This window comes from Solanum verrucosum, unplaced genomic scaffold, assembly GCF_900185275.1.
Source record: "Solanum verrucosum unplaced genomic scaffold, falcon-dt-bn FXZP01000094.1, whole genome shotgun sequence".
NCBI lineage: Eukaryota > Viridiplantae > Streptophyta > Magnoliopsida > Solanales > Solanaceae > Solanum > Solanum verrucosum.
Window position 1 is genome coordinate 196,748 of NW_026019970.1, and position 13,607 is coordinate 210,354.

Here is a 13,607-nt window from a genome sequence, read left to right on the forward strand (position 1 = left end):
CATTAAAGTTTTTGAAAATATTAATTATAAAATAGAAAAAAATTCAAAAAAAGAGGAGATAAAAGATAAATCAAATGTTGATCATAGAAGGGTGTCACATCAGATTGTTTATATTATATATATATATATATATATATTGATTATTGGACTTGAAAGATAAGTTCATAAGTGCATGTTTTCATGAAGGTAAACACGTCAAGTAATGTAAGAAGTCCATTCTTTGTAATGGGTGAATTGAGCACAAAGTTATATTAATTATTTTGGGAGTGTATCGAGCACCGAATTGGGTTAGAGTCTTTTATGATTCGGAAGTCCCATAGAACTATGTAGCCAGCGTAGGATAGGATAACATTGATTCTTCATGCGACTCATCACTGCCTCTGAGAAGGCTAATTAGATGGATCCATACACTACTAGAAAACAGTCGTTTAGCTACAGACGCAAATCCTAGCTAAAGTGAAAAATTCCTAGCTAATGTCAATTTAGCTAGGAAAATGACCCTAGCAAACTTTCAAAGCTAATAAGCTCTTAGCTAATTTTTAGCTAGCAGATTATGTCATTCCTAGCTAATTTAGCTAAGATATCTCCGCTAGGCTCTTTCCGTAGCAAACATTTTGCTACGATGTATACTAGCTAAATTCCTAGCAAAACTTGCTTGGTCAATGTTGACTTTACTAAGACTTAGCAAGGAATTATCCTATCTAAACTTACAAATTCTCTAGCTATTTTTCAAATTTTACTTGGAATATTTTCTTTGCTAAATGACTAGCTAAAAATAGCTAGGCATACTTTCTAGATAAATTTGGCTAGAAATTGTATGACGAAATACAAATATAATTTTCTATATTTGACACAAGAAGAAAAACATAGTTAAATCTAATCAATTTTTCAAAATAAGCACAATCTAATCAATTTTTCAAAATATCATCAATCCTTGAATAGTGAAGTACATGTTTACTAGCTAAAACATGTCTTAAAACATAAAAACAGTAACATAAGTTATCTAAGGATTTGGGGTAGAACCAGATCCATCTGGTGGTGGTTGAGGAGTAACACCAAGCATCTGAGCCATAGCAGCACGAACCGCAATAGTTACTTGAGCTTCCATATTTTCCCGAATTTCCATTTGCACATGATCTTGCATATTCGTCATCCGTTGCTCCAACACACGATCAAGAAGTTGTTGAAATTTAGGTGTTTCAAATATTTGTTGAGTAGGAATATTTGAAGGATTCTGAGTAGTGGAAGATGCACAATTAGAATTCAAAGAATCTGCCAGCAAACAATTTCTAGAACCAAGCCCATATATTTTTCCTTTTTTAGTTCCACCAACTGTTTCTATCCAAGTTTTCAGTAATTGCTCCTCCGAAACCATTTTCAATAAATTCACTTCATCTTCACTAGTTTTTTCTCCTTCATCTTCTCCATTTGTGGTTGTGTTTCTCTCCATGTCTCTGTCATCTACTTCAAGACCTTCTTCATTCCTTAATGTTGAAGTCTCACCCACCTTATCCTTAATTATATTTGTAAATGTATTCTGAAAAAGAATAAAGTAATTAGCTATAACATGGTATAACAAAGCTATAAAGTTGCAAAAGGTGCTATGAAAGTACTCAAATTTATTCTGTAATAGAATAAATGGACAACAAGAAATAAACTTATCTTATTAAAGGACTAGAATACTCTTATTGATGTAGTAAACAATGAAATATATATTTGAACTAATACAAGAACATCTTTCCTAAATGCTCTATTGGAACCATATAGGTTCCTTATTCAAACCTTAAGGTGGAATGAGAGTCAGGCAAAAACAAAATACAATGAGTTCAATAAGAAATACACAGATGGGAAGAGGTTTGGAACAACCGGTTCATATTGAACTATACTTCCACCACTAGTATGCCTTTAACCTATAACCCACCGAAGATAATTGATGGACGACCAGTAATTGTATTAAAGGCACCAGAATAGTGAAACAGACCAATGTATGAAATAATGCTCTAGTAATGTATACGTTGTGAAGCACCTACTTTCTCCTACATGAACAATTATATTGATGGGTACTACAACTTTGTTTCTGTACCTGAGTCATATTACCACAATGCAGGCTGCTACATAGTGAAATTCCAAAACCAAAACGATAGAGATGAAGTCCTGTTCACTTGCCCTGAATCTGGATTTTATGGATGCCTGGTAAAATGACTATTCTGATGGATGAAGTGCATGATCATTTTACGCATATAAAGGTAGCAAGTAAGGCTTCCAATTTTTATTGTCTGCTAACAGTGATCTATGCCAAAAATTGTAGAGAGGAAAGGAGAAACTTATGGCAAGAATTACTTAGAATAGGTTCTATCATCACTGAACCTTGGTGTATTTGTGGAGATTTCTATTCTCCCCTACAAGATTTGGAATGAATGAGGGGCCAACATGTAAGCGAATCTAAATCAAAAGACTTTCAACAAGTAATTAATGTATTAAATCTTACAGATATGAAATCTATTGGAAGAAGGTAGACTTGGACAAATTGTGACATATAGAGTAGAATTGACAAGGCACTTTGTAATGATTCTTGGATGGTATATAACACAAAACTCTAACAGCTCAATTCAAGAAGAATAATTTTTTTGATCACTCACCGATTCTTATTGAGCATTACAGTGCAGATAGTGGACCCCACAAACCTTTCAGATTTCTGAACAATTTGACTAAACATGAGAGCTTTTCGAATATTGTTACGACCATTTGGAAACAAAACGTAAAAGGAGGAGATATGTATTGCAAAAAATGAAGCTGTGTAAAGAACCTCTGTAGAGGTTATTGACATAGGAAATGGGGAGCTTGAACAATAGAGTCGCTGAAGCAAGAGAGAAGTTAGAATCCATCCAAAAACAGACCACTCAGCATGTGGGGACTAGTATATCCAACACTGTATTCGACTTGGCACTAGTGGAACTCATGCTTCCTATCTAACAAACAATGACAAAACAATTTTTTTAATACTTAGTAATTTATTAATTAGCTAGTAATCAAGTAAATGAAATTCAAATTTAAACAGAAATGACCATACCACAAATATCTAATCTAAGAAGGGTTCAATATCACCACTTAATTAAGAGAAAAAATTGTATTATTCTAATACAAACATAAATTTCCTTCTAGTTAGTCAAGTCTAAAAAATTTATGTGATTTCTATAAGGGATGAAATAACTAATACAGAAGCACGTGCATTATACATACTAACACTATTTAGTCACCCAAGTCCAACACAAAAATCAGCAACAAAATCGCTTTTGATTCAAGAGGGACTCTATAGAAGAGCAATTGAAGTGCTCAAAGCTCCACCCTTGGAAGTAGAAGGTGGGTATATACAGACACTTATCGTGCAACAACACAGAAAAGCAGAAGGTGAAAAATGAAGCAGTGGGCTGAAACAGCTTGGACAAATCGCAGATTGTCACTCGCGGAGGCACTAGAGTCAACAGCCAAAGTGTCTGTCATAGATACTCGAATAAGCCGAGTCCTGTAGTTGTTTCCTTCCTTAACATATTTTCATCAAAAAGTTTAAGGCACATTAAGTTCATTAACTCACAAGTATCTATATACGTTTTTTGAGATATGATATGCTCTAAACAGCAGAAGGGATTTCAAAAAAATAAAATTAAAATCAGCCACCTCCCACCTCATCAGCATCAAACAACTTAGGTTCATCAATTTTAGCATGTAAAGCTCTAGTTTGTGGGATTCAACTATAGTTATTCCTATCAATTACTCAAGTCAAACAAGCATACAACCCTGAAAGTCAGGACATTAACTACATAAAGCCGAACATGAAACTATCACCAATTGCAACGAAACAACATCTAAAACTAAAGCGGTCACCAAAATTGAAGCAAAAGTTCAAGAAAGCAACTTGTGAAGCTAAAAGAGTCGCCTTGAGAAGAAGGTGATGCTTGCTCCAGATCTTTAAGGAAATGTAAAACACAATAAAATTTCCATTACATAAACAGAGGCGTACCTGGCAAACTTCTGACTTTCTCACTGGCTTGTCTTCGATTTGGCAGCATACAGAGAAAATCCCAAAATAATTCCAACTTCTTTCTGATGAACAAAATAACAAGTTTCAATCTCAAGCTTCAAGAAAAAAATGCCAATTCTGTGTGAATTTCTATCTCATATCTAACGAAAAACTAGTTTTTCAACAATACCTCTTTATAAAAATGAATTAGGTTTAGGAGAAATTCTTACCTTAACTGAAGAAGGAAGGAACGATTTGTGATTTCAAGCCTGTAAACAGGAATAAATAGTTTGAATTTTGGGAGCATGATGAAGAGACGTGAAGTAGTGCATCCTTCGTTTACGGGATTTGAGGGTTTTGAGAAGAACTGTTCAGTTAAGTTTTTCCTATTTTGCAGGATTTGAAGGCTCTGTTAGGGTTTATTAGCTGAGAATGCTCTTCGAGAAATCAAAAGAAAAGGGCATATTCTATTTCTGTACGTTTCCTCTCTATATCTTTTCTTTTTAATTACTTCTTATATTATATTGGCCCTATTATATTATATTAGCCATATGTTTCTTCTTCTATCTTTTTTTCTTTTTATTTCTTCTATATATATATATATATTAATTAGCTGTGCGTTTGTACTATATTAATTAGCTGTGCGTTTTTTACTACTTATATTATACTAATTAGTTGTACGTTACTTCTTATATTTATTATTATTTATTATTATTATTATTATTAAAAGTGAGGAAATTATTATTTTATCCCTACACTAAATTAAAATATTATAAAATATCTACTTAATTAACTAAAACATAGTAATCATTTATCATAAAGTAAATTTCTTCTATTAAATATTAATAATTTGAATGTGTTTATGCCTACTACTTAATTGGAAAAAAATTAATTTTAATCTTCTTATACTTAATGTCATTTTTTTAGTCAATCTACTCATCAATTATATTATATAGTCTTTTCATCTTATTTGTAAATTTATCTTATTCTATTTATTAATTGTAGCCCTTTCAATTTTTACCGTATCTCCTTTTATTAATTAGTTATATTATATTAATTATTATTATACTAAATTTTAAAGGTCATAAGAAATTATGAAGTCAAAAGTTAAAAAATGAAAATAATTATAAGAAAGTACTACATTTATTTGACACCTATATAAAAACATGTGTCTGAATAAATCCTTTTACTATATAAGACTTTTCCACTTCTCTTGGTTAATTAATTCAAATAACTTAATAATAGTATTTCACCTCATGAAAACGTGTACCTTTTGGAATTCTAATCTAGTACTCCCTTTATCCACTTTTATTTTTCATGTTTCATTTTTCGAAAGTCAATTTGACTATAATTTTCATAGATTACATTAATTAGATATTATAAACAAAAAATTTAGATATTCAAAAACTATACGAAAAGTAATATAAATTGCAATTTTTTGCATATCAATATGATGAAAAATACATCATAAAATGTTAGTCAAAGTTTTTATAGTTTGACTCTAAAATATGAAATTATGACAATTAAAAGTGGGCAGAGATACAACAAGTTGTATTTGAAATACTATTGTTACAGTGATTCAGATATTTCTTATTTACCATTAATAAATTTAAAACTTTTCACATAAATATTATTTGTACTAATATTTTTTCTTATTTTATTTACTATTTTCCCCCTTTGTTTGCTTTAAATACTTATCTTCATTATTCATATATATATATCTAATTACCTATTCAATTGCTACTCTTAATAATCATAACTCTTCTGATGTTCTTAACCTCTAAATAATTAATTAAAAATTTTAAGATATCTTTTGATATTCCTCTATTTTATCAATATAAATTCAACATGTAGGTTTCATATGACCCCTATCCAAACGCTTATATATCATTATTGTACTATTTGATTCATGTTTTTGTTTGACTCGATAAATAAAGTCACTTGAATTTTAATTTGTTATGGGAGAAGATAAAGATAAGAACTAAGAAAATTATGCGTTAATTTTGTATTTATTTTTCTATCTATATTATTATATGACTTTAGTCTTAAGATCAGATACGTTACATTTTTTCAATTTTTATTTCTTTGTCTTTCTCTATATTAGACTTCTTTAATTTAATCTTATATGAATTTTTTATTTTTGGAAGTTTGTATTTTTATTTGGCCTCAAATTAGTCATTTATGACTTCATTAGAATTTTATTACTATTAACTAAAGTTCAAGTTTAGAGTTAGTTGTTTAAAAGAAATACATTTAAACACTAATTAAAATAAGCATTCATTTTGTATTTCATTTCTTGTCCCACTTTTAAATATTTATTTATAACTATTGAATTTTATTATTTATTACACACATGTTTTTATAGAATTATAATTGTTCTAAAGATTTTAAAAAAAAATGTATGGGACACATGACTCAATTCCTACTAAAACTTAAATTTAGAATTTGCAAGAGAACTTTCCTAGCAACCTATCAATTTGGCTAGGCATCTTACCTAGCTAAAACATAGCTAGGGCATAGCTACGAAATATTTTCCTAGTTAAACTAAAATCCTTAAAGAGAGAAAAATTGCGCCAGATTAGATTTCCTTCAAAAAAAATTGGCGCCAATTTCGATTTTCCGCCAAAATTTAGCTATAGAATTTGCTTGGAAAGTTCCCAAGCAATGTAATAGCTAGGGATTGTGCGTAGCTAATTCCTAGCTATTATTTGACTGAATTTCTAGATTAAAAAGTTTACTAGGAAACAAGACATTTCTAGCTAAATTCGACGCTAATGTCTTGATTAGCTAGGAATATTAGTTCTCTAGCTAAAATCCGTAGCTAATAGCATGTTTTCTTGTAGTGATAGTCATGATATCATCATATACCCCGGAAAAGTATAGGATGACCCTGGCAATGTGAAGTGAAACGTTGTGTCATTGCTAGGCTCATGGTAATGGTTGTCGGTTAGAGAAACTCCCACAAGTAAAGTATATTATTTTCATGTTGCTTTAATTGTATATTTTATTGTAAAGCTTAAATGGTTTTCACTTCATGTTCATGTATTGATTCAGTTGAGTTGCTTTCAGCCTTTCAGTTCAGTTATTTATTTACTCAGCTATATTACATACTCGTACATTCCATGTACTGATGTGATTCGACCTACATCCTTTTATGATACAGATATATGTGTTCATGATTATCAACAGGCGATTCGTTGAGATCACTCTACACTCCAGTTAGCTTTGGTGAGCCTCCTTGTATTCTAGAGGACTTCACAGTTACTTTCCAGTTAGTAGTTTTGAGGTGTCGTGGGTTTTGTCCCGACATCCTTTCTTAATAGTAGAGGCTTCATAGATAGACAATTTTGGAGTGTCTTTCAGTTTTCAGATATTTTATTTAAACTTATGTTTCATACTAAGTATATTAAACAAAGTTTTGAGATTCAATAAACTGTTTTTAAACGTTTATTTCAATTTGATGCTTATGTATGCTCAAGTTAGGCTTTTGCTTGTAGTCAGCTAGGATGAGGATTCGCTTAGGGACCAACAATGGTTCTTGAGTGCTGGTCACGTCTAGGGTGTAGGCTAGGGTCGTGACAGTTGTTCATGCCCATACTTCCGCATGAACCCTGTGAGTTGAGCATTCTTGAAACGAGTAGTATCATGAAGTCTTTGAGTTGAGTTGTTCATGCCCATAATTCCGCATGAACCCTCTGCGTTAAGCATTTTGAGATGAGTAGTGTCATTGAGTCCTTGAGTTCTATGTATGGTTATTCAAAACCTTGAATTGAGGCATTCATATTCATAATTCCACATGAACCCTACGATTTGAGTTATAAATTTTGAAAAGCTTTTTAAATTCAACACTTGAGTTCTTAAACTGAGATTTGAGAAAGTAAAGATGAGTTTTGGGAAAAGAGTTTTCTAAAACATTATAAGTATGACAATCGAGTATGGCATCAATGTATGAGCAGTATGGCATCTAGACATACCATCAATGTTTATGCAGTATGACTTTCCGACTCATCAATGATCATATTAAAATATGATTTTTGATATATTTTTGAGAAAGAGTTTTCAAGCATGAGTTGAGTAAGAGTAAGTTGAACTCATTTTCTTTAAAATGATATATGAGAACTAAGTATTCCCTAGAGTAAATGTTTTCATAATTAAGATGAGAGGAAACACTGATTTCCAAAAGAGTTTTGAGCAGTTTTGAGTAACATCTCTTTTAAGAGAAAGATTTTTTGAGTAATAATCTCAAACCACAGAAAGAGTTATGTTTTTTTAAAACATATGAGCTAGTATATTTTGGGAGTAGTATTGAGCACCGATATGAGGGAGAGTTTAGATAACTCACAGCCCTCATAAACCATGAGCCAGCATGGGTAGAAAGGGTCATACTATTTAGATGATTCCTTAATGCTTTTAACATAGACTAGTGGATCCACTTAGTAGTAGGTCTTATACCTTGGCAAAGTATATGACAGTTCTGGCAGCGTGGGCTGCAAAGACCCTAAAGATCATTTTTGGAAATTTCATAAAATGACCATTTTACCCCTCCCGATAATTGCCCCGAGTCCTAATTGTTGTATTTTCGAAGTTGGTTTGAAGGAAAATTGATGAAAAGTTGAGTTTTTAAGAGTTAAAGTTTGGTTAAAAGTGCTACTTCGAGTCATTTGGAGTTTCGAGACTCGAATTGGATTTCCATCGATTCCAGCAGTTATAGACTGTCGAAATGGGTCTATGAGAATTTGCGGAGTCGAATTTGGAGTTAAAACGAAGATTTGAGGTCCTAAGTTGCTAAAATTGTGAAATTTTGATCAAGAGTTGACTTTGGTCAACAAATGAGGTTCCAGTGCTCGAAATGGAATTCTGAGGGCACCGTTGGATTCAGGGGGTGATTCTAAGTCTAGAATGAGTCTTGGTTGAATTTTTAGAGGCCCCGAGTGCGTTTCGAGTTTTTGAGCCTAAAGTTAGTTTCTTGACACCTTATCGGATACCGGGTCAAGGAGACCTCAAATTCAAATTCCGACAATTTCATTGAGTCCGAAATGTCATTTTCAAACTAGTAGCATATTTGGTTTGTGTTCGGGAAGTGCCAAATGAGTTTTGGGTGAGCTTTTAAACTTCTTGGATACTTTGACACTATTTCAACAAATTGTGGCAACTAAAGGGTTCATTATTAGTTTTAAAGGTCGAAAAATTATTCCGAAGGTTCTGAAATTTTGAGCATGAATTATAGGACTTATCTGCAAATTTTGGTGCATTTTCGCTAACCCGAGATTGGACTTTTATCGCAAATAAGAAATAATTGTTTACCGAGTAGAAATGATATTTGACTGGGCAAACGAGCATGAAATTGAGCTCCGATTGAACGAGCAGGTCCGTATCATTATTTAAGACATTTACAAAAAGAATCGGGTCATTTCACTATCGTATGAGGAAATTACGGCCTTTTTAGTGAAAGATTAACTGCTGTTTTTCTGGTGCATAACAACCATGTACTGTTATAAAAATCTTAGACTGTGTTCATTTGGTATTTTGAGCATATCGGGAGTTCTAGAGATCGGAATGGAGTGATTCTTACAGGTTTCTTCTTGAATTAATATGAGAGTTAGTATTCAATCTTCAATTTGACATTTTCTCATAATTTCTTTATCTAGTTTTTTTTTCCTATCCGTAAATCTCTTGGGAAAAATTGGGGTTTTATCGATTTGGACTCCCTTTTTGATGAAAAAGGTATATTTACGATCCTTATGTTATGGGTAAACTGATTTTAACATAAAATTATTGATTCATCGATTATTTTCATCATATTAACCACGTACAATTTGAACTTTCCCGATAAAGTTAAAGTTTGATAAATTGAGAATTTCAAGGTCGATCTCAACTCCGTTTTTGATGAAATTTCATATCTGAACTTATCTAAGCATGGGTAAGATGTTTTTCAAGAGATATCTCATTTTCGAGTCGGGGTTTCAGATCCGAATATTTTAGGCTTCAAGAACGTGGATTTTCCTTCAAATTGAGTTTGTGAATTGATTTCAACTCTGTTTTCAAATTGGTTTTCACCATTAGCTTCCATATACTTTAAGGATCATTTTACATCAAAAATTTCCAGATTTGGGTATCGTTTTCCGGTATGAGACTTTTGGACCGTTTTGCCCTTTTTCCCTAAATTTCTTGATTTTGGTGTCATTGGACTTGAATTGTGATTGTGAATAATTGTTTTAATAGATTATCGTGATCCGAATTATACTCGGAAAGGAAAGGCTCAAGTCAAGTAACTTTTGGAGTTCGTTTTAAGGCAAGTGACTTCCAAACTTTGTAAAACTCTTAGACTACGCATGACTACTTTCCTAACTGTGTTGGGGAGTAATGGGGATTGAGGATGGGTTTCATTTGTTGATTGAAATTGTTGTAAATGAAAGATGGGGAATAAAACGAGCTAAATGTGTTATATGTGACTTGAATTTGTTGAATAAGTCATGTGATAACTGATATTGAGGGGATAGAAGAGCATGAGTAGGCTATGATTGATACAGACATTGATGTTGAGACAGATGATGTGTAATACTATGATGTGGTCGTGACATGGTTGTGATTGAGACATGTGATGTGTAATACTATGATGTGGTCGTGATATGGTTGTGATTGAGACAAGTGATGTGTAATACTATGATGTGGTCGTGATATGGTTGTGATTGAGGCAAGTGATGTGTAATACTATGATGTGGTCGTGATATGGTTGTGATTGAGACAGGTGATGTGTAATACTATGATGTGGTCGTGATATGGTTGTGATTGAGATAGATGATGTGTAATACTATGATGTGATCGTGATATGATTGTGATTGATGACATGTGCATATTCATTATTCATCCCATGTGTGAACTATCTGTTGCATGAGTTCTGAGACACTGATATGAGGATGGATGGATATGAGACACAGTTGAGACTAGCTTCGGCTAGAGATATATGAGATGGACTAGCTCCGGCTAGCGATTTGGATGCCGATGGGATCTGGTTCCGGCGGTGATACATGGTCCATGTGTGGCCCCCATGGGTTCTGATTTGAGTATTCAGTGCGGACTGATTACGTCAACAGATGTGTATCGTAGGACAGACATGCATCACGACTACATGACATCATTATTGCATTTTGCATCGCATTTGCCTTATCTTTGTCTGTGATGTGTGGATTGTATCGATTTACCCTTCTTATGTGGAATTTGATCTACTTGCTCTTATTTGTTGATCTGAGGTTGATGAGAATATATTGTTGGTTCTGGCTGTTGAATATGATCTATTTAGTATAGGTTGGTTGGTTTGCTGCTAGATTGAAGTTTCGGTGGTTCGGTTGGGATTGAAATGAGTTGTTTGTAGCTGCTAGTTTTGCTTAGTTTAGAGTTACTTGCAAGTACCTGTGGTTTTCGGTACTCACCCTTGATTCTACACAATTGTGTAGGTTGACAGCTCTCTCTCAGATTCTGCTTAGTAGTTTCTTTAGCAGATTGAGCTTCGGGACATACTCGAGAGGTAGCGGTTCATTCCAGACGTGCCCTTGAGTTATCTTTACTTTCAATTTTGTTCTATTCGAGAACTATACTTTGAGACTTGTATATTTTTATTCGAATTCTGTATTTAGAGGTTTGTACATGTGACAACCAAATTCTGGGTAGTGTTAAGTCTTAATTAAAGTCTTTCGCTTATTTATTATCTTTTATTCTCGTATTTCTACTTCTCTATCGTTGTGGTTGGGTTAGGCTGACGTGTCCGGTGGGAAATGGACACGTGCCATCACATCCGGATTTGGGGTGTGACATGGGCGAGACGTTGTATCATCATGATGGCTGTCGGTTAGAGTTTACTTTGTATTTTATATTTTTATATACATAGAGTTTACTTTGTATTTTCATATGCAAACATAGTTTATATTGTATCGTTGCATACAAACTGAGTTATTATTGTATTTTTCAATACATTGAGTTGCTATCTACTGTTTTTAAAAGCTTTCCATATATTGCATCTTTTATTATTGCTTTATCCAGATTTGAGTATCTAGAGTTGTGTATGTTATTGTTGAGTTGAATCCAATTTTCTCTGAGTTGAGTTTGTCACGCCTCGTGCCTACACCCCGGACGGCTGGCACTCGAGAACCATTGCTGGCCCAAGCGAGCCCTTGTCCTGGCTTACTTACTCAGTGGAAGACTTTAAGCATTAAGAAAAGAATTCAAATGCAAGATAACTCAACTGTCTCAAACTAAACTCATAATGTTTTAGAAATAAACATTTAACTTAGCCAAAATGACAACTCAAATATGAACATAAGCCAATAATAAAGTAAAGACAAATGAACTAATTGATTGTCTATCTATGAAGCCTCTAATAACTGAGATTGCATCTAAAAGTTTCAATGTTGTCTTTTCTAATTGTACCATAAAATTGTGAAGAGTTCTAGATGTGATATATGTTTCCTTACGCGTAACTCGCTCCAAAGGTATTGTATCATCTTCAACTTTATCATCAACATTGTTTTTTCAATGATATCCACATTTGTTCTAAACTCTAGACCTCTGAACATGTATCATTTTCACCCATTCAATAGATTATTAATGTCCATTTTATTGCGGTAACCAAGATCAATAATCATGACCTCAAGTTCATGAATGACGTTTTCACAAGTGGGTTCTTTCAAATTCTTTGAGATTTTATCCTTAAAACAATTTTTTCGACATCAATTAAATAATACCTCTACAAAATAATAATATTTCATGGTGCCGCCTATATTAATTTAGAGAGGCTTTATTGTATGCAATTGTGTTTCAACCACTTCTAGAGGATATATACTATTCTAAAAAGAAATGTTTATAATGCAAAAACTAAGTTCATGCATGACCTAATTATTTAGATACGTTTCAATATTGTGAATCCGATCAAATTTTGGTGCGTTCAAATATGTTGAAATACGTGTATTTCTAGATCATGCGGTCAAAATTAGGCTTATTAATTTGTTATAGATACATTGTATCCAAGTGGATTCGCATGTATCTAGCTAAGATACATAGACAAATCTTGCTCGCATTTCTCCCTTTTCGTTTTCCACTCTTCTATCTCAATCGCGTATCTAGTATTTCAGGTACATGCGAATCACACTAGAATCGTATATGTAGTGTGATTCGCATGTGTCTGAAATACATAGACAAATCTCGCTCATCTCTCTTCTGTTCTCGCTCGCCTCTCTCCCTATTTCAGTGAATGTAGTAACAAAAAACATGTACCTAGGTATATCTGATATAAATTATTAATTAGTAAGATAAAATGTAATTATTTCAAACTATAAAAAGAATTAGTAAATATGATCGAAATATTTGTTTTATTAGATAGTTTCTCCAAAATTTAATTGGACTAATAAGATAAAAGTCACTTGTTTAATTAAATAATTAAGCTATCAATTGTTATGTCTGTTATAAAAGGTAAATTTAGATTTAAAAAATCGTAATTTTTTTATTAAATAAATAAATAAAATAAAATATTTTTGAACTATTTATGGTACATTCAGTATGGTAATTGATATGTTGCACTTTGCTTCGATGGTTGTTA